The 23,108-nt window shown below is 38.3% G+C and overlaps 1 long non-coding RNA gene across 3 annotated transcripts in view; it reads left to right on the top strand.

Moving 5' to 3' along the window:
- LOC137107855 (uncharacterized) overlaps positions 1 to 23,108 on the top strand; it is a 55,333-nt gene that overhangs the window by 17,564 nt on the left and 14,661 nt on the right. The window contains exons 2-3 of one of the 3 annotated variants that reach the window (XR_010912091.1): positions 17,762 to 17,864; positions 22,329 to 22,384. This is a non-coding gene — a long non-coding RNA (uncharacterized lncRNA). Of the gene's footprint in view, positions 1 to 17,761; positions 17,865 to 19,691; positions 21,708 to 22,328; positions 22,385 to 23,108 lie in introns of those variants that run through there. The other 2 variants (XR_010912092.1, XR_010912093.1) reach the window with 2 other exon arrangements.

The raw sequence follows: 23,108 nt of genomic DNA, 5'->3' as shown, positions 1-23,108 counted from the left end.
TAGATGGGATACATTTATTCATAGTTGTTGACATTTTAGATTTGGTATCTTCAGGTGTTCAGAGTTTACCTTCTAGCCTCTATACAATATGTGTAAGCAAAAGACTTCAAGCACAATTTTGGGTTTTAAGCACATCATGGCTTATTGTCAGGAAAAATCAGACCCACCGTCTCTCAATCACACCAATACTTATGACAACAGTAGGGTAGCAGGATTGCTGTTTTTGCCTTAAAGGGCATATTATACTGATCACCGTTAAGATAATGGAAGACAAATACATGATAGGATGTGTAGAATTATTCACATCTTAATTTCCATCTCATATCTCATATCTATAATTTCAATCAAAAATTTCAATCAAAACTTTGATCAGAAACAAATCATACAATTGTAATAAATATGTATGACAATCATTCATGAACAATGTAACAGCAATCAGTGCCTTTTTTTCCCCCTGCTATTTAGTGGAGGCAAAATACAGTATACTGACTACCTCAACTATGTAGAGAGTCTTGTTGTCTCTGTGCTGCACTCCAAACTCAGCCTTTGTCGATTCCGAAAGAATCAGCCCAGGATGTGGTCAGCTTTAGAATCCGAGGATTCAGACACACCAGAAAAAAGCCTATTACCTCGGCTGACACAGCATAGCGGTACTTCATTAATGGCTACGGACACATGCCAGACAGAGTGACAAGCTAACAGAGAATCTCTATCAGTGTGCTATTCACTGTAAATGTGACAATTTCCTTAGTGGCATCATTTGTGTGTGTAATGAGCTAATTTTGTGTGTTTCTTTTTGTTGTGTTTAAGTGATTCTTTTATTTTTTTTCAGTATCGAGTTGACACCATACAATTACAACAACCAGGAGGATACAAGTTTATAACTGACTAATATGATGTATGAAACGTAGGTAGGAAAATATGTGCTGGAGTCTGTCTACCTGTCACTCTCAAAAGAAACTCATAAACAGCACATTAAGAATAGAGAGACATGAAATACACACATTAATGAAAAAAGGTGGAATTTCTGAAGCTACTTAATTTTTCAAGCTAGGGAGGTCAAATTACTACCTCCGTCATGCCAAAGTCATATTTTCGGTCTATTTGTTGTTGTTTTTTTAGCAAAAAACTGTTAAAAGATTTCAACTTTTGTAGAAAGTTTACAAAGAGGTGATAAAAATACGTAATTAATTTTGGGTGTGGGTTTTGATCAGAATGCAGGTCAATGAAAATTTTAATGGATTTCTTGAGTTTTCCCAATTTCCTCATGAAATACTACACTTGTTAAAAAAAGTCTAGCATAGTATCCCATAGTCATCTTTTACAATTGTTGCTTCGATGGAGATGCTCATCCATATGCAGATTAAACATTTGTAAACATTTCACCTTTTTGAATAAATACATAGAATTGCACAGGCTTGGTCTGGTAGGTGCCCTCTGAGAGCAAATATTGTTTTTTTAGTTGCATAAAGATTTTATTTTATTTTATTATGGTTTCATAAGTATTCATTTTTCACAGGGTGCTCTCTGTGGGTGAAAGTTTAAGCATCAACAATGCAGTCTTAATGTTGGTGTTAATATTAAGTGTCAATGTGCACTTTTGACCACATTAACAAAAGGCTTCTTTACTTATACTGTACAGTAAATAATTTGTTTTGTAAAGTTGTAACAACTTTTAGCTTTTTAATGTGCATCAGCCGTACTTTGCTTATGGGTTTGATTTAGTAGTATTATGTTAATATTCTTTTCTACGGGTCGTTCAAACCACCACTGGGATGGCAGCCACATAACTGACATTCTTACAGTTTTTTACTGGGCATGAGAGGAATGTCTCTAAATTCTTGTCCTACCACCCTAAGTCACAAGGACCAGAAGAAAATTAACTACATGTTCCAAGTTAAACTCTCAGTAAAACATGATAAAAATAGATTATTAATAAGAATGAACGGTAACTTAAAGTCCAAGGGCCATCAAAAAAAAAAAAAAAAAAGAGTTTCAGCTGTGGTTTTTTAGCTATTAGCTAAATTTAGCTTATGTTTTGAGTTTTTCTGCCTGGAGGGCAGCACTGCAGTTTAGTAAAAAGTCATTATATCACATATTATTTTAAATAGTGTATGAAAGCACTGTATTACCTTCGAAGAAAACTCTAAAAGACTCTAAAGACTGTGTCAACATGTGTGTTAGTGTGTAGTGACAGTTTTAGGAATGTGATGGTAGGTGCATTGGTGAAACAGACTACCGTCTACACACTGTCTGTATCTGTCCCCTCCCTTCCAGCCTCATAGCTATATCTCATGAGTCACAGGATAGTGTGTGTGTGTGTATGTGTGTGTGTGTGTGTGTGTGTGTGTGTGTGTGTGTGTGTGTGTGTGTGTGCACGCGCATGCTTGTGTGTGTGTGTGTGTGTCTTTGTGCACTGGAAAAGCTGAAGAAGATAATGCACAGTGGTGCAGTGGTGACTTGGGTGGATCTCTGCTTCAAGACTACTACACTACACAAGACTGTGTAAAAGAGATGTAATTGATTATTCCATTGTGTGTGTGTGTGGGGTGGGGGGGGGGTGGTCCAGGATATGATTCAGGCTGTGATTTGGTGGTGTAGTGACCAGTTTGTTTCATGTCCTGAAGTAAAAGTGCAACTGAGTCATCAGACACAATAGTAAAGGAAACCACAGACGTGTCCACACATTCTTGTGCTGTAATGACAAACGCACACATACACACAAATTTGAATTAATAAATTGTTGAACTTGAGGATTTTTGATTCCTCATAACGGGTCTTCTGAATCATGTGCCCAGTCATATTGGAGCAACACACCCAACAACCTGATTTATTCCTCGTGAAACAAAAGCATTTGTCCTGCCAAGAGGCATCGACAATGTTGAGTCATTTATCTGAACTACTAACCTACAGTTGAGGAAGCATTTGATGACACTAATTGTACTTCTTTCTTACTGTAACCATGAATGAATGCATGTATTCAAAGGAAATTATTCCAGTAGAATAAGGTGAATTTGGAGTCTACATTTTGTATGGAAAACCAGGGCAATTAAAACTGTCCCAGTTAAACATCATGTTTGTCATCATGTTACAATCTTTTAGCTGTAATTAATAGTGAATATAAAATACCCAATGGAGAGATATTTTTCTGTTTACTGGAATTACAGTAATGCGACCAATCTGGGATGGTATAAGGCCTGTTGGTCTTTGTATCTCATCGTGTGTTTTTGAATATTGAAAAAGCAAATGAAACATTGATTTACATTTTGCAAATGGAAAAACATCAGCTTTTACAAAACCACCAGAAGAAGCTGCCAACCAGAGAAAAAAATAACTTAGCAATGTTTTAATGAATCACACAGAGAATATAAACCCCAGCACATGTCATGCCATGTCTGCAGGTAACCAAGCAACAATTTAAAATAGACCCACCCTCCCCAAGTCCCTAATAGTCTCAGAGAGACACTGCAGAATATAGGGAATTTAGCGTTTATTTATAATGTGATAAAATAGATGGAGGTAGCATTGAGTTAAGGTTGTGTGGTCAAGGACGACACAACAAACCTAACAGATTAAATGTGAATGGTTATGAATGTTCTCTAAAAAAATCAAACAGAGATGATTTAAACAAACAATTCTATGAATTTTTGACAACTTAATTTTCAAGCTCAAATAAATAAATCAGACAAAACAATTTACAAAAACTGAAAGCACATCCCAACAGATGCCAGAAGGCCAAAGCATCCCAGCAGAAGAGAGATGTTACAAATCACAGGTGAAACACAAACTAAAATGGCTGGTTGGAAAGAGAAGAACAGAACTTTTTCCCACATCTTCTATTTCCTTGGCAACTTGTGTAGTCAAGTGTCACGCTTGCAGAGGAAAAGGTTTGAAATGTATATATTTTTTAATGCCATTTTCTCCCCTTTATAAAGAAGTAGAAGCTAACATTTCGATATTTTAAGAATCATAAGCCAAAAACCGATCCAACTAAAGGGCTGCACATTAATTGCCAGTTGTTTGTCGCCCTAGACCGACTCTGACACTCATTCTTACAGACTAAATACCACCATCTTTAGATCATTTGATACCCTGTTACTCCTTTACAACAGACACATGTAGGCATCACGTGTAATGTCTGTGTAATGTTTGATATTTTCCAAACCAGAGTGTGCCACTAATTGTTTATTAAATGACTCAATGATGGTGCTTAGAATAACTTGTTAGAGGTGAAAGGTGTGGCCAAAGGCTGTAGACGCTACAATGATGCAGTGTCTGTGACATCAGCCAGTTTTCTGAAGAGAGGTTTTTAAGTCTCAATTTGGGTTTACCAATCCAGATATGGGCATGGGGTGGCCAGCTGCTGTGACAACTACTGTGAAAGGCTTAAAGGCCTGTCAGTCAAACTACAAGTAGGACTGCCCTGGTTAGATATTTTTGCCCCTGACCTAAATCTGGCTTGTTTAATGTTTTATATGTGTTCCATGCTCAGTCTGGCATTTTAATCATATAAATAGTGGCAAATACGTATTTTATTCTACAGTAAGCTTCATAACAATTTTTAAACATTTTTGGCAACTCACCAGTTCCTTACACCTTTCCTTTTATATTTTCCTTTGATATATGGTATTGTGTCTAATAGTGATTGAATAAATAATATTTATGGTGGCTCTTTTGTGGTGGGCTTGGTTCAACAGTATTCATAAATCCTTTGTTTATTTCCTGCTTGAACACATGCATTTCTCAAAAAAGACGAATTGTAGGATAATAATACAAAAGCCTGTTCTTTTGTCAGGGACCATGTGAAAAACTACATCTTAATGCATTTCTTCATTAGTTTCACCGCTCAGTGGACTTGGTAGCTGCAGTGTGATTTGATGCTGTATCACAAAATGCTTGTAACATCCTAATTTCTAGTGTTGACTTCTTATTTATTTTTATTATCACTGCCTCTTTTTGCTTTGATTTGTTTCATTGACATTAAGATTAATGAGAATTGCCCAGATTGTGTTTTAATGTCATTTTAGCTGCTCAGTTGCACAAGGTTTCTGGATGATTTGGAGATATTTATGTAAATCAAGTTCTGGCACAAATTCCCAACCCTAAAACAGACCGATCCAAATTCAATCACAGTTGAAGCATACTTTGCACACAGATGGAATGGCCTCCTTCTCACATGCTTGGCTTGTTGACTGCTTTGCCTGCTGAGGTCCTACGGCAATAATCACAGCCTAACGGAGCACACTGCACCGTGTCTTGAATGAACCGAACCTTGAAGAAAATCTTTCTTATGTCCCAGTAACTGACAGATCAGACATGAACTACAGTGCAACTACATTGTGCATACATTATTACCTGCAGTCCAACTCTCAGAATTATTAGAAACAGGCACAGACATAATGTCACTGTACAGTACTTACATTGTAGTCAGTTCACCCTAATAAAAATGCTTTAGCTTTGAGAAAGAGCGTATTAAAATTGAATCAATGTTTATTATTTTGTTGGCCTGTGGTTTTCCTGCATAAGATTTGGCCTTTCTTTGCAGTAACGTTGTTAATTACCATAAACAAACAAACAGATCAAACAACTTAAAGTCTTTTGAGATGCTTTTGTAGACTGTCAGCTGAAGTCTGTCTGTTAGGCCAACTTCTCTGTAAAGCTGGCATGAGTCTTGCAGCCAAGCGCACCATTAACTGGGGAATTAGAAACCCTGAGAAGTTGTTAATCACCACAGTCATTCACATTCCACATAGATTCTACTCTACTCAGGACCTCTATGAGCTGGAGATGGGGCATGGTCTGGGGGAGGCTGGGCCAATGCTATTGGACCCAACGGTCTTTAATTAGAGGGAGAGCTTGGCAGGGACTGATGGAGGAGAAAGGCTCTCAGGATGTGAGTCCAGGGTGAGAGGGTTCACACACAAAACACTGGCTTTTCATCACTGCATGACTCACTCAGTTTGTGTGTAAAGTGCAGTGTATGTGTAGACATGTGTGCATGTGTGTAAAGCAGAGAAAGTGAGAAAATGTGTGTGCACTTGAACTCCGAGCTGTGTGTGTGTGTGTGTGTGTGTGTGTGTGTGTGCGCGCGCACATGACAGCATGTGCATGTGTTTCTTACCTCACTGCTCAGGCATTCCAGTAGAGAAAGTGGTGTGAAGTGAAAGAGTGGCTCTCACAGTGTGGGTATTCATGAATCTGGCCCCCATGGGCTGGTCCGAGCTCCACTGTTCACAGACAGAGCCTCTCCAGCAGGACCCGGACACACATTCGTACAGAAAGGGGAGCAACAGTAAGAGAGGGACACGGGAAAGGGAGAGACAAGGTAACAAGGGGACAGAAAATGGAGATGGGGCAGGCAGAGGCATTGGGAGGTCTGTGTGGCAGCTCCCATTCTTCCACAAATGCAGGTGTAATGGGCTGTCATAACCGGGCCAACCTGCTCTGCTTTGTACTAGTGTGCCTTATTGTGTTTGGAAATGTCAGATATGACACTTGTTTATTTAGTGAGACCTTATCTTTCTGAATATTAACTCTCAAACTCCAGACTTTTAAGTTTGTAGTTCATAAGAGAGATTCTTGTTTCTCGTCAGTACTGTAACTTTAATATAAAAATCCCCTCTTTGAAAACACTCACACACCCCGCCCTCCACCACCTTTATTCTTTTTTCTCCGTACTGCTGGTGGAGTCCATGAATCTATCCTACTCTGCTCCTGGGGAACAGGATTCCTCCCTCCCTTTTTACATTAGCCAATCCTATGCCTCTCTTCCTGTGCTCGCTCCTCCCTCTAGCTCTAAGCCAACAGCTTGAGCTCTTAGGATTCCATGAGAGTCTCTTCCACTTGGCTGTCCCGTCACTGTTCCCCTTGTCTGGCCCCCTTCTCTAGATCGGGGTAGCCTGGTTCACGGTGTCCTTAAACAACCCGTGTGCATGTACAGGAAAGGGGCCCCAAAGTGGGGAGGCCCATCTCTAGCCCTTGGTTTTTGAAGAAACACGCTTTTGCTGTAAAAACTCTATACTTACAATAAAATATTAATGAAATCCTGGGTGTCATAATTACTACAGCCATAATCAGTACTGGTGTTATCTATTAATGTACATTTAGAAAAATGCATAAATACTTATACAGTACGTGTTATAGTTTGTGAGCATATATACAACACTAGACATGAAGCATTTAAAAAAGTCATACACTAATAAATTATATTCTAAAGATTAACATTTCATGCTGTTATCCGGGATTTATCGATGTACAGCTGTGGTGATTCTTGCAATACTTATTTTGCAGAACCTTCATACACTGACAAAGACACATGCAGAATATAAGATTCCTTGATGTTTGAATAAGAACAACAGCTCAATAACAAGGCAATCTCCTGTCTCTTTAGTACATTAGGCCCTGTTCATAGTTATGTGCAGGCTATTGATAGTGTCCTTCTTCGATTCTGTAGGTCTTTTATGTATGCTATTTGACAGAGTGTTTTCACTTTTGCAGTGGTAAACAGAATGTTGTAATTATTCTGAAATCTGGAAAACACTTTCTGACACCTACAAAAAACTGTAAGCAAAACTGTAAACAAATAAACAAAACAAAAAACTTGTTCTTATAAGGTTCCAGTGCTTGAATTTTACACTTTTAAAGGATGTGTTACATTTTGGAAAATACAATACAACTAATTGTAGAAATATTAATAAAAGTTTTATTTTACATATTCTAATTTTTTTTAAAATATGCACATACTTACTAGTTCTACCAATACAACACATTTTCACATCCAAAACTTGTTATAAGGTATATATCAGTAGTATAAGGTAGCACAATAGGGACGTATTTAGGAAGAAAATTAACTTGTAAATTGATGATCTGACCATAGGCTGATCAATGTTTTGTAAGAAAAATATCACAGCACTTAATTATACAGTAAAGAAATGTACAGTAAGTACAGTTACCACTAGAAAGTAATGATGGATCAGCAGGCAATGATTTTTTTTGTAAGATAAAGCAATGATGTGGAAAGTAAATCTATGTAAATGTGGTCAAAATACTTTTTAATATGCCTGTAGATATGTGCAGTATCCGTGTGTGAATCTCCTACTGTTGAATATCCATTAGAAATAATTTCCCATTTCATTTCAATGCTGAATATCAAACTAAGTGCTTGAACCTACCAAAATGAGGGGAAAGGCACCTTCTGAGTGGGTTTGATCTGCAGATGTTTTGAGTTGCACTTTTTGGTTAGTAATGCATGCATAAATGAAGCTGGTTATTGTCAGAATGGCAGTATAACTATTTGAAGAGGTGAATAATAAGTAAAATGTACCTTTTATGTATTTGATTTATAGTTGCATACCTGTGCATATAAAGGCTAGCACCTTTATATGTTCTCGCAGATAGATTTAAAAGAACGATAAGGTTTAGAGTTAATGTTTTCTTTGACCTACTCCTTAAACTAGAGCATTGGTAGTGAGTACATGACAACTTAAATCAGCACACTGAAAACACAGAGCACTGTCATGGCTCTATGATCCTTTTGACTCCTGATTCCCTCTAATCCCTATTGACCCAGAGGCCACAATCCTTGCATCTGCCAACAGTATTAGAAGAAGAGGCAAGCTAGGACTGACTGAGACATACCTGCATACATAGATCCTCTGTAAGATAAAGTCTCAGCAATGAGCCTGGCCCAACACTTGAAGCAGACACTTTACAGCAGATATTAGGAACACCTGATAGAATAAGCTTTTGAGTAAAGCCGTCGTGAAATATGTGAGTCTATAGCCAAACTTCTATGTCTTGTAGTCTCACTATAGTCTAATAATTGAGGGTATTTAAAACTTACTAAGAACATTATCTGTTTGTGTGAACCAGTGTTAACGTTCTGCGACTGCATCAAACCCAGTGCCTGCAACTTACTTGAGTGGACACTTGGCCAATGAACACAACATTTTGCTTATGCTTGTGTAAGTGCAGATTATGTAGAAGATTTTCTTGCTGTTGGTACCAACATTAAACTCAAGTAACAGCATACTCATGCTTAACAATAGTGATAAGGAGCAAAAACTTTACTCTTGCAGCAGTAAGTAGTAAACCATCATGGCTTAAAACATACCTTCACATATCTTTTGCAGTTTTAGGTGCTACGATAATAGTTTTAAAGTCATCTTGGGTGAGCTTAGGTTAGCTCAGGCTGACTTTTGAACAATCCTAATGATGACATGTCTACAAATGTCCAATATGGTTATAGGTTACCGATCATGAGGTACAATGAAAAATACCAAACATTAGACAAAGCAGATTTGTAATTAATAATTTATTTTACTAATAATAAAATATAGTTTTTAAAACATAATTTTTCCCATGAGCATTACAAAGTCATTCTTCAAATACGGTATTTGATTGCAATGGAAAAGTCACGACAGTGTGTTAATTATTTTTGTTGCTGTAGTATATTTCTCACTTTTTGTTAGCAGCCTTTTTTTCTGCAGCAAATAAAAGAGAAAAAAAGGAAAACTTAAGATAAATGTTTCTCACACACATTTAAAACAGTTAAGTTAAGTGATACCTCTCACTGTAGTTTTCCACTTGCTCACAACACTTTGAAGAACATATTAAATTCAATTGGAATTGTATGTATTTGGTAAATAGGCAACAATAAATTTAGACAAGATGATTATTGTAATGCTTTGTTTGTTTTTTGTCCATCTTAAGCTTTTAGTACAGTTCTGGTGTGTAGCTTCATTAAATTGTACACTGTAAGAAGTCTTGGAAAGACTCTTGAACAAAGCTTGAGAATTGTATTTTATTTGTTTGTACCGTGTTACTGCGTTACTGTGTGCAGCACTGCATCAATGTGAGCTAAGGTTGATGCACGTAAGTGAAGCTGTTCGCCTGTGTGTTTTGAAATCTCCTTTGCGGCAGACAGGCTGGGGTGCAGAGATGGAGGATGCAGTGGGGTGTGGGGGAGGTAGGCAGCGGACATGGAGGCAAGCCAGAATCAATTGGCAGTGTAATGAGATGGCCTAGTGCCAGGTAACCATGGAGCTACCCTCTTTGCCTGTCTACCAGTGCAGAGTTCAAAATTAAACTGAATGAATGAAGAGAGAGAGGAGGGAGGGGGAAGGAGGGAGGGAAATAAGGGTCTGAAATGGCAGGAGTGGAGGGTGAGAGAAAGAAAGAAATGGCAAGAGAGGAGGGTGGCTGATGAGGCTCTGTGGGCTATTTCTAAGCACTGCTGCAAAATTTTACTTGAACCCTTATTTCAGAGAGGGAAGAAGGCACGAGCAAACTCCACATCCACCCAGGGTTTCTATACTGTGCAATATATGAAAACCCCTTTCTATCCTCCTGCATTTTGCTTTTTTGCACTGCCAGATAAAAGTAGGCATTTAAGCAAAGAAAAGGTATTCTTCACAAAGAAAGATAAAAAAGTGGACTCCCTGAGTCTTCCTACATGGTGTCCACACTGAGCTGCTTTCTGCTACAAATGTGACGGTATTCATTGCTTTAATTTCGCTGTAAATCTCTGCATTTGCTCATCCCCCTCCTAGACCTAAAGTCTTACTCCTGTCATGGAAGATGTGTTAATATTGAGCATTTGGCTGCATTCTTAAAGTGATCAGTACAAGCCAGTGAACCCTACAAATGAATGGAAATTAAGTAATTAATACAGTAATTAGATCATTTTCTCCTTCCTACGGCCTTACCCCTGCTATGTCATTGTGTTCACTTCTTTCACAACCCCTTCTGCCGAGTATCTTTAAGAAGCAGTGTGCCACCCATGATGGATACTTTTACTTTCGAGTTTTTCTCTGGTGTATACAAGTCAATTGTTGTCCACGGCAGAGTGGCCCAAGCCTGATTATGAACACTTTTAGTACTCAAGACATTATATTAAAGTAATAATGATTTTGACAGAGGAAATATATACGTCTTTAATATTTACATTTAAATACAAGGCAAATGTTTAAAAAGGTGTGAAAAGTATATAACTTCAACATATCATGTATTTACAGCGTTCCAAGAAAAGGGCAAAGTTGACCATCAGTTTAATTTTAAGTGACATTAATATAAGGGTTCTTTGTCCCTGTGTATGTTTGACAGTATACAGTAACAGGATCGAGTGTTTAGGAATTTGGTTTTAGTGGGAATCAACAAACATTTCAGAGGAAATGTTGAAATTCATTTTTTGTACACAAATAAACAAACAAACAAAACAAAACAAAAAGCAATAAATAGATTTTTTTTTCCAAAGCAAATATCCAATAATCAAATTCTTTTCAAATAAATAGAGCGTGGTCAGGCTAAAGTTTATGGCTAATTGCAAAGATCAGGTGGTTCCCTCCCTCAGCATTATCACTGTCCTTAGAAATTGGCCAGGCTGCGTTGAAACAGAGCAGAGCCAGCTACATACTGTATCTATAACTATTAGCTTGTTTTGTAGTGCTTCTCTTGCAGTGCTGAAAGTGATTCTTAAACATAGCTGATCATAAAGCTTATGTTTTGTGTGAGTAGGTATTGGAGTGATGCTTATCCTTGTATGACCTTTTACTAACAGGCTGCCTTACATGTGCTAATCAGTGGCATTTGAAAGGAAGGAGAGCGTAATATACTACCAGTCTGTCTGTACAGTAAAAAGCACGTTCAGCACTGGGCCTCATGGCCTGTGAAAAACGCTCAGGCAATCTCTGCTGAAATGGCCTAGACTTTGAGAGTTTTGAATTCATGTCGAGAGAGATACGAGACAGCGGGCCAAGATGTCTGTGGTGTGGATTAATGGGGAGGACTGGAGAAAGGGTGCCGCAGTTGTGCGTGAGCAGAATATTTGATGGGGGAAGCAAGAGGAGGGAATAGTGAGGGACAGGCAACTGCAGGAGATGGGTGAGATGAAAGGAGGAAAAGAGATAAAAATGGACCTAAACATTAAGAAGGAAAGCTGTATCAGTGAGACTGAAAATGTAAAGTAATAAATACTGCTGTTGTCTTATGTTGATGATGGTGATGCTTTATTCTACTCTCTTGTCTGATTTCACTCTACAGTAGGATTTACACATTCATGCTGTTGTTCTGAGGTGAATATTTGGAGAAAATGTACACGAAGGCCTGTTTCTCAAACAGATGAAATAAACACCTCAATCAAGTCAATAAAATGTTTTTCTGAATAGTTTTTGTAGGCGACAAAGCCATGGAAAGAATGCAAGCTTGCTTTATCAAGTATGCAGTGTCCTTATTTACAACTAAATGCACCTATATGATTAGTTTAAGCCCTTGTGAGACGTTTTGTAGACACACCTGTACCGGTCACTGTACCCATCATAAAGTTATTTCTTATTTCCTACTTCTAGCAGCTCTGTGGCAGACAGATGGGTGAAACTAATATCTATATGTCTGCATCTGCTGGTTGTAGACACCAACATTTGGTGGGTGAAATGGGTTCTAATGGGCTCCATACACAGTATACTTTCATCGTAATACTATTATCATGTTACAATCACTGACACTGAACACTGACATTATAGTTCATTTGTTAAGACGTATTTGAGTCTAAACACAACTCAAAACCATTCAATTCATCATATGCTACAAAAATTATCCAGCATAGAATATTAATAGCTTTTGCCTGAGTTCAGAGCACTGGTGGATTCCAAAAGGTATCAGTGTTGCTTCTTGCCTAAGTTGCTTGTAAAGATCTCTCTGATTAGACAGCAGACAGGCTGAACCTAGGAAAAGTGGCAACAGTATCTTATTTCTAGATAATGTGTCCAAACAATGTAAATCAACCAAATTTATTTGGTTGATTTACATCCCTGATGTTATTATCCCTGATGTTAATAGTAGATATTCAGAAACATTTTGTGATTTTCTTTAAATCTTCACTAAACGTTCATGTCTGAAAGAGGAACAGCACAGGACTTCACTAGCCTTGATAGTGACTGGTATAGGTTTTTCTAAAAACTAGACAAATTAGAGAACTGCAAAAGAAGTAGTAAAACTAAGCATTATAAGCTAATGTAAATTATTAAAGTTGGTTATAGCCTTTCATGGAATCTTCCTTCGATATGAAAGTAATAGTGTTTAAAGTAAATAATTTTTTAGGCATTTACTCTATTTATTGTACAAACATGCTAATATAAATAATATAGTTGCAGTAACTGTACTGAACTATGTTATCAAACATAATAACATTGTTTTAAAAGTAGAAATAAAATTGTTAAAGTTCAAGTGTACTTTCTAAAAATTCTGACGATTAAAATTACAACTGAAATAAAATAAAATAAAACGTTTCTTTAGGGTGAGCATTTAAAAACTGGTAAAATGTGAAAAAGCAGAGGAGGGGGATAATCCATCTCTAAATTTGTAGACACACAACACTCATATATGCTGTGGGACCATGGTTGCAGGTGGTAAAAGGCTCAATATTGACAATAATATGGTGACATATTGTAAGTAAACAAAATAACATACAATATTCATCGATGTAATGCCTGAATAAACATGCTTGATTGTCATTGCTTTTTCTACATTGAAATTAGACTACATTACTGAAAAATGTGGTAAATTTGTTTCTTGTTCTTGGCAGCCAACTTTCTCTTCTCTTTCCCAGGCTCTGAGAGTGGCTTTAAGGAGTTACCTTCTTAGAGGTTTGGGGTAATGCCCATGTTGGACGCCCAGTTTTCTTCAACCTTCTGTTTTTGGAGAGGCCCTTCTCTGTGTCGGCACTGTGACAGGGTTCTTGGCAGTATCCTGAAAGTCAAATCTCTTCATTTACATTCAAGTGGTGACCATGGAGGAGACAGCAGCCCATTGGCATGCTGTGGCAAAACTAGTATCCAGACCACTTAATAACCTGAACCCAACATTTGTCCTTTTTCATATCACTAACAAGCTGATATCCATGGGTAAATCTACGGCATGTGTGATGATGTAGATCATGCATTTACTAAATATGTCACAAACATTGGATTTTTTTGCTCATGTTAAAATGTTTACAAATACGCTTATATTACATCCAGGGTTCGGAAGTCAGCAATGCCCTGATGGGAGTTTTCGTGTCCTAGTTAATGACAATTGAGTAGGCCAGCTGCTTACTGGAATATGGCTTTTGAAAAGTAATTGCACAATAATGCTGCAATGTTGTTGCAGCTTACCTCACTGGTGGGTTTATTTCTTTGATGTAAAATGGAAATATTTTCTGAATTATTGGTGTTTTGTGGGAAAACTATGGAAACCCACACTGTATTTTCTACCAGAGACAAGTGCTGTGCTGTGTAAGGCAGAAAGCTTATTGCTGTAAAGGAAGAACAACAGGATGAAGTGTATAGAATTGGATTTCCTCTACCCATTGGTTTTTTTTAATAAGGAGAACCAACCAGGAGGGACTTATAAAATAATCTTATTCCATTGGATACTTTTTATTAAATGGGAACTTTGAAAAATCACTTATCTTTCTGAATGGATTCAGTTCTGTTTGAGCCTATTGTTGCTTTTTAAAATCAAAGTGCACTTTAGTTTGCTGTGTAACTATGTGTCAGCTTCTTCTGCCATATGCCGTATATTGCCATATCTTGAGCTAGTAATGATTTTCAGTGAGCACAGAAGCAAAGAGGCAATAAACAGAAGTGGTCCATGGATAGAGCCTTGAGATACTCCAGTAGAAGAGGCTTGTAGTACTATTGACTGCAGTAGCTTGGCTGTTGAACTATGTATTTTACTGTTAATGTCAGAAGTGGTGCTAAGGTAAAGCAAGAAAAAAGAGGTCTATTCAAGTAAATGAGCATTCATGTTAACTCCATATTTTATTCACAATAATAATTCATGGTAAACATTTTTAGCTCATTTTGAATTCGATGGCAGCAACACATCTCAAAAAAGTTGGAACAGGGTGATGTTTACCATTGTGTAGCATCCGCTCTTCATTTAACAGCCGTCTGTAAACACCTGGGAAGTGAGGAGACCAGTTGCTGGAGTTTAAGGAGAGGAATGTTGTCCCATTCTTGTCTGATGCAGGATTCTAGCTGCTCAACAGTCTGGCCTTTGTTGCCAGATTTCTTGTTTTAAGATGCACCAAATGTTTTCTACTGGTGAAAGGTCTGGACTGCAGGCAGGCCAGTTTAGAACCCGAACTCTTCTCCTGCGAAGCCATGCTGTTGTGATGATGCAGTATGTGCTTTAGCATTGTCTTACTAAAATAAGCAAGGCCTTCCTCGAAAGAGACATTGTCAAGATGGGAGTATATGTTGCTCTAAAACCTCTTTGTACTTTTCAGCATTGATGGCACCTTTCTAGATGTGTAAGCTGCCTACGCCATAGGCACTAATGCACCCCCCTACCATCAGATATGCAGGCTTTTGAACTGTCTGCTGATAACAAGCTGGATGGTCCACAAGTCACGCCATCCATGGTTTACAAAAAGAATTTGACATTTTGATTAATCTGACCACAGAACAGTTTTTCATTTTTCCTCAGACGATTTTAAATAATCTTTGGTCTGGAGAAGACGGCTCCATTTCTGGATCATGTTCACATATGGCTTCTTCTTTGCATGATAAAGCTTTAACTTACATTTGTGTATTGCACATGGAACTGTATTCATAGACTGTGATTTCTGGAAGCGTTTTTTAGCCCATGCAGTGATGTCCAGTAGAGAATCATGCCTGTTTTTAATGCAGTGCCACCTGAGGGCTTGAAGATCTTGCGCATCCAGGTTTGATCTTCGGCCTTGTCCTTTGCGCACAGAGATTCCTCCTGATTCTCTGAATCTTTTCATGATATTATTTTCAGTAGATGGTGGGATCTTCAAATTCTCACAATTTTTGTTGAGGAACATTTTTTTGAAATTGTTCCACAACTTTGTAGATGCAGTTTGTCACACATTGATGAACCTCTGCCCATCTTTACATTCTAGAGGCTCTCCCTCTCTGAAATGCTCTTTTTATACCCAGTCATGTTACTGACCTGTTGCCAATTAACCTAATTAGTTGTCAAATGCTCCTCCATTTGTTTTTGATTTGCAGCAAGACTTTTGTTGCCCCTCAAATTTCAAAATTCAAAATGGGCTAATATTTTCCATAAAATGGTAAAATCTCTCAGATTCAACATCTGAAATGTTGTTTATGTTCTATTGTAATAGAATATGGTTTGATGAGATTTGCACATAATTGCATTCTCTTTTATATATATTTTACACATGGTCACAACTTTTTGGGGTTATAGAAAGGACAGCAAAGTGTGGCTATTATATACTAAACACATGGCACACAGGCATAGCAGTGAAAAAAATGGTAAACATTTTAAGTACATGTTAAAATGCGGGCACGGCATGTTGCAAATAAAAGCCTTAGACACACTAACAAATTTTTTTTTTTTACAATATTGGATATTAATAATTTTTTAAATTAATAATTGCAAAATAGACTGTGATCAATCAAGAGTTACTTGTATTTGTTGCATTCAGAACACAAAAAAAGTACGTAAAGCATATGGCATCGGGAGGATGACACCTTAACACAGACAACAGTGTGGAGCATCACAATGTGGGAGACACACAATAAGCCATATCAACCTTACTCATTTACAGTCGTAGCCTTCCCCCCGCATGGTGGGCCAACTAGAGTTTCTTACGAACTGACAACACAGCTGTATGCCATTCGTCGGCTAAGACGGCTAATGGGACAAAGGGCATGAGTGTGAAGAGGGAAACGAGGAAGAGATGCTCGCTAAATCGCCCAGCCCTCCTCTGAGCAGGATGGGGAGCACCACTCTTCCTCTCTGCTCAAAGCTGCTTTTCCCCGGCCCTCAGCCATTTTGGAGAGAGGAAAAAGTGTCTGCTTTTTCTCTCCCTCTCTCACTACGTGGCATAGCTTTGGAAAGGCTTCGGCTGCTGTGTTGTAGCAGCAGAGAGGACACACTTTGCAGCTCGCACTTGGGAGATAATATGTTTGCAGAGCAAAAATTCTGTTGCGACAGAACCTTCTTCCAGCTTGACTTTTTTATGAATTTTTGTTTCCCTGGCATTCAGCTGCTAAGCCTTTCTCTTCTTTGCTGTGCACTTTCACTCATGGTGTGTCCTTTTCTTTAATAACTTGCGCATTAGTTTTGTTGGCCGGTCCTTTCCCCTTGTTTCTTTTTAAGTTATGTCTTGTCTCATCTCTCAATTTGATTTTATGCAACAAAGTTTAAGACAAAGGGATATGTCCAAATTTTGGCAGCACTAGAAAGAGACAGAGCTGCAGCCAAGGATCCTGCTGGGATCCAAAAAAGCCAAGCAGAATGAAGCACCAAAAAAAAAAGAAAAAAAAAAAAGAAAAGAAAACACCACCCTTTCCTTTGCTTGGTCACAAATTCCACTTTCTCTGTAGCCAGCCCTGCGCTGCGACTCCTCCTCATCCACATCTTACCGCATTTCAACCTTTTGCCATTTCTCTCTTGCCGTACATTTTTTTTAAAGGCGATTTGAGGTTTTTGTACCCCGGAAAATGGGGACTGGACAACGGGTTAGGAGGGCGTAACAGGGAGAAAACGAGGGGATGTTAACTTTTTACTTTTGCTTGTTATTCAGCATTTTTACTATTATAGTTATTGAATCATCGTTTTACTGATAGTAGATTTTTGTCTTTTATGTGTTTTAGGGTTGTGCTTGGATTACCACATTTGTTAAGTGTGCGGTTTTAGGAATCTGTGTGCACGATTGTTTTTATCTGTTAAAGTTACTCTTTGTTTTCTGTTCTCTCAGTTTGTGATGATGTGTATATCTCTTCTTTAGGTCTGCTAATTTATGCTAAGCACTGGCCTGCACAACACCTCAAGCCTGTCTCCATCTGATTCCAGAGGATGTCTGACGGTCAAGTCCAGCGCGTGCCCTACTGGTATGTTGGCGATTTATAATGCTTATAGTTTTCTCTCTCTTGGCTTGGTTCCGAGAAGTTTCTAACCCACACAATGTGATGCTTGCCCAATAATTTTTTTCATGTTTTTTATCCTGTTCGCTGTTTATGTTTACAATGTATATTTTGTTTAGTTTATGGCCGGTTCTAAGTTCACGTGAAATTGTGGCATTACACATTATTGGAATGCAAAATTTTTCAGACATTTGTGCACAGGGTATTTATAATCTCCTGTTGTTATTTTATAATTTATTGAACTGGCATTATTGTGTACAGGTGTGTTTTAATATGATTTCATAGTCTTATTTAGTCTTAGAATATTTACTTGGAGAGGGTGAGTTTGTTGTAGAATAAACTCTTGTATCGTTGTTTGCAATGTATTTGTACATTGTTCTTTGCTAAGAATATAAATGTTCTCGTAGTTGTCTTGGGACATTTTATTGATAATGTGATATTTTAAAAATAACTGGAAACCCAGAATGGTAGTTGAAACAGCACATTTTTCAAAATAATTTATTTGTGACCACAATTTCATCATTTAAGTCCAGATATAAAGGATCGGTATATTATTCTTTCTGACATTTCAAAAATAATTGCTATTCTAAAAACAATGTGATAAGTAAGTTACACAAACACTATGTACATCTCACAGTCATGTGTTCTGGCCTGTTTAGTGTAACATACATACATTTCAAGCCTTTATGCAGTAAGATAATGTCCAAAAACAGGAAGCTTAGTAGATAGTTTAATAGTTACATTGAAATGATCTAATTTAATATCAAACAACAAAAACATATTGTATTACATTGAACTTACTTGCTAAATCTCATAAAAGTAAAATCTAAAACAGACAAACATGAAATCTGCTAGCATGCAATGAGAGATATGCAATGTAAGTATACAAAGCAATCAACTTTTTCACTCTGCTTCTGAATTGTACATTGTGGCATTTTTTTCTTGAACACCCACTGAGAGGAGTGGTACTCTCTATGTGTGGACCTTACAGGTTCTGATAGTAACGGGACTTGTTTCCATGATTTGTGGGGTTCATCTTCCTCATGCCAGTTGCCACAAACCCGTAGATCCGAACTTGTGGTGACTGGCTGCACAAGCTCGTATCTATAGGTATGTGTCTTCCTGGCAAATTCAACATCGGCTCAATGCCTGTAAGACAATTGTCTAGCTCACTGTAAAAATCTCAGCAGCATGTTTTAGACTGGATAATCATAATGATGGGAAGTGTCAGACTTCTATACACAGTTATTTATAATAACATGCTCTCGTTCTTTCCACAATCAAACACCCACCCTGTCTTACCCGGTATGCTGTTTTCTACCACGCTTATTCCAATGGTCCCCATCTTTACACAGTGACCTCACTCGAAGTAGTAGGGTTGGGCTATATGACGAAATAACTGAATTAGGTCAATGGGTCAGTGCTGCAAATCAGTGAGCAGGTCTGCTTCATTTCAAAAATGAATTTACCGGATGTTTGAAATGAAATGATTTGTTAGTGTAGCTATGCCACTTAATGGAACACTAAGAAATGGACATCTCCACCTGGTTATATTCGCTATAGACACTATTGCACATGATTGATCTTTTTTTAATGTCCAAGATATTATGATAATGATGATAATATTTCTCATCACAATACAAGGTTTGAGCCACCTGCTCCACTCTGACCAGTCAGACATGTAGAACTTTCCTCCAGTGGTCCACAGGTTGAGGTAGTAGGTTGTATAGTTTAGAGTGACACCACAGGAGATAACTGTACAGCCTCCTAGCTTTCCCTGAGGAAACACTACACAATCTGCACCCTGATTAATTATTTCACTAACATTTGTGCATTATTGGACTCTGCACATGGTTTATTAGTTGTGAATAAATTATTTTACATCAGCTAACTGTACACCTGCCCCTAAAATATTGGTTTAGAGCTTTCACAGTACTTGTTCATAGAGTCTTAGTGTTTTAATTATGAATGATAGGAAGAGATAAAATAAATGTGTGCTGCACCAGCTGATATGAACATGGCAAGAATCATCGTGCTGTCTTTTATGCAGTATGAGGATTTGACGCTTAAATCAAAACAATCACAGAGTAGAGAACAATGAAATGTTGCAGAAAGCACCAATGTGTTGCTGCAGTGGGGTCTGTGGGCCGCTCTAATGAAAGAGATGTCATTGAAGGTAAACACTATAAAGCCACAGGGGGGGGGGGGACACTGTCTCGGTAGCAAACTATGTTATGTTCTGTTCTGTTTCACTTAACCAAAACTATAAATTTCCCCAATGCATCTATGCGGTTACAACACTGCTGTGATCAAATCAGCTAGTAACAACTTTCCCTCTGTCAAATCAACAAAATAAAGCCGTCATCTCCTTTCCCAACAGCAATGTAAAAGATGCGGATGTATTGCTTCTTTTAAGACATATGCAAATGATTTTTTTTGTGCTTTGTCACAAACCATGTTTAGCTGCTCTCCACACATTTATTTTAGCTGGATAGTTTGTATCTCTTTTGGAGTCTGCAATTTAAAAAAATTCCCAGTTTGAGATGTTAGAATTTCAGTTATGACTTCTATCCATAGTGTAGATGCCCCCACTGAATGCGGCATTGCAATAAAATCCATGACATAAAAAAGTCTAATCTCATAAATTAAATGATACAGTGGATGTAGTCCTGTTATGAATATAGGGTGCTGCTGTGGGCAGATGTGTAAAGCAGGGAGTGGTATGATAAAGCGGGCACCTTGGGCAGCTTCAGCAGTATGAGACAGTGAGCAGTCCGTCATAGTTGAATCCTGTTCTTGTGTTTCAATTACCCTCGTTAACCCCCCAGGTACAAGTAAAGTCTTTTTTCCCCACCCTTGTCAGTGTGACCTTTTTTGTGTTCATTGGTAGTAGGTTACAGTATACAGGAGGCAAACAGGAACACTCACTAGTTACACCCCCCCTCCCTCCACCTCCACCCCAACACACACACCCCACCATGCTTGCAGAATGCAAGGTTTTGTCTTCATTGAAAATTTCTATAAATAGTCCTGTTTAGCTGTTCTAACGTTAGTTCTTTGTGTGGCCGACTCAGAGTGTCAGCAATGCTGGAAAGGAAGTGGAAGTAAAGAAAGGCACTTTGCAAAACAGATAATATAAACGAACCCTTCACTGCAAGTGCATGTGATATGTTGAGACAACACAGCATGTGATGTCTGTGACCCAGTGATGTATTTCCGCAAAAAAAACCTGGAATGGAACCCAGTTAAAAAAGGATAGGACTGTAGTGAGAGCCCGTGTTGCCGATTTCCTAATTAAAAAGAACACACACTCACATTTACAGCAGAGAATAGTGATAGTGTGGGACCACACAGGCCATTTTTCAGCTGTCGTGGATTTCAGCCCATTGTGTGTTGTCTGTCAGAGAAACCCTGCTGTAATAATTCCCTCTTTCCCCATTTGTCTCGCTTTCCTACCATCTTGTGCCTCTTGCTTTTTCACAACCCTTTTCTGCTGTTTTACAGCGAATAATACTGATACAATATAAGACTGCCACACCACCAGGCTTCCAGTTACATTTCCTTTACCGCTCCCTGAACTCATGCGTTTTCTCTCTCTTGCTCCCTCCTTTTCTCTTTCACTCTGCTTTTGCTCCCACCCTCCTTTTCTCCATGAACTGCACGCTGTAATACCCAGTCACTCTCAAAGACACAGAGGGAGAGAGAGACAGGAATAAGCGGCCATTTAGAAACAGAATGCTGGACTTGCCGACTGGTGGAAGATTTTTTTTTTAGTTTTCTTTAATGAAATGGAGCTTGAAAAGAGACATTGTAAGATGAAAATGTGATTATCTATATTTGCCTTCTTTTTTTCTCTCCTCTGCTTGTTCACGCTCTTGCTCTCTTTCCTCTCTCCTTTCACTCCACCTTTCCGTATCTCTCCTTCTCTGCATATAGCAGGCCTTTAGAGTGTAAGTGATTTCAGCTGTGGGGGGAAATGAATGGATGTGGATTATTTCTCTTTCCCCGCACTGCTACTGCTGTGTCAGTGCTGTATGTAACAGGCAGAGGGGCAAGCAGAAGCTCTACAGTTTTTTTCTGCCCTAGGGACTTCTGCAATCTATGAAGCATGCACGACAGGGTAGGGAAAGAAAATACAGAGACCCAGACAGAGAGGTGTGATATAGAGAGACTACAGCGGCGAACAGGAGCAGGTAGAAAATGTGAGACAGATGGAACCAGGAGACAGACAAGCAGAAGAAGAAAACGATAGGTAGCAGTGTCACATGGAGAAAGAGGGGTGAGTAGCAGCAGGCAGAAGAACTACAGCAACAGGCGTTATACTTTTTTTCCTATTATTGGCTTTTGCGGCTTTTTTAGTCCTAAGTCTTATAGCGTTTAACCATATCTACAAACTCTGATGACATTAACAACTTGTGCTTGTTTTTTAAGGTCTGATGGAAGGCATTGATTTATATGGAAAACCTTAGGGAATGCTGAGATTTTAGGTAAAGGTGCTTTTTGTATTGTGTGTCATACACGTGTGTATTAGCATGTTTAATTTTGGTTTTCTTACCTTTTCCTCTGTACTTAATTCTGCTTTTCTTCTACTTATATCTGCCAGTTTTTCTTTCTGTCTCTCTGTTATTTCCCCCTGCTCTCCTCTGTTACAGGCTCATTTTCTCTTTTTCTTTAATGTGCAAGCCTTTTTTCTGCTGATTCCCACTACAACACACCTTAGTCCAGTCTTCATTCAGTTAATCTCGCTTGTATTGTGTATATTTTACTGCTTTGACTTAATGGTTTCTTTACTTCATAGTTTTCAAATGTATCTATTACTTGTTTGTCTTTGCTATATTTCTTGTCCACCTACTTTTTTCATATAACCCCGCACCTGCCCTTCCTTTGATCTATCTTTCTGCCGCTGTATCTTTCTCTTATTCTCTCTCTCTCTCTCTCTCTCTCTCTCTTTCTCTCTCTCTCTATCTCTCGCTCTCTCTCTCTCTCTCTCTCTTTCTTTCTCTCTCTCTCTCTCTCTCTCTCTATCTATCTATCTCTCTCTCTCTCTCTTTCTCTCTCTCTCTCTCTCTCTCTCTCTATCTCTCTCTCTCTCTGTGTCTGCACATGGTACAGTCTTGCATGTCTGAGCAGCAGACGGCTAGACAGTAGCAATCTGCTACAGCACCCTTATGTGCATTTTTGAATGATCAATTCAACAAACCCTGAGCCAGC

Source organism: Channa argus, chromosome 22, assembly GCF_033026475.1.
Source record: "Channa argus isolate prfri chromosome 22, Channa argus male v1.0, whole genome shotgun sequence".
In the NCBI taxonomy this organism is placed as follows: Eukaryota; Metazoa; Chordata; class Actinopteri; order Anabantiformes; family Channidae; genus Channa; species Channa argus.
The sequence above is the reverse complement of the archived record's forward strand: the minus strand, read 5'-3'. Positions and strand labels throughout refer to the sequence as shown.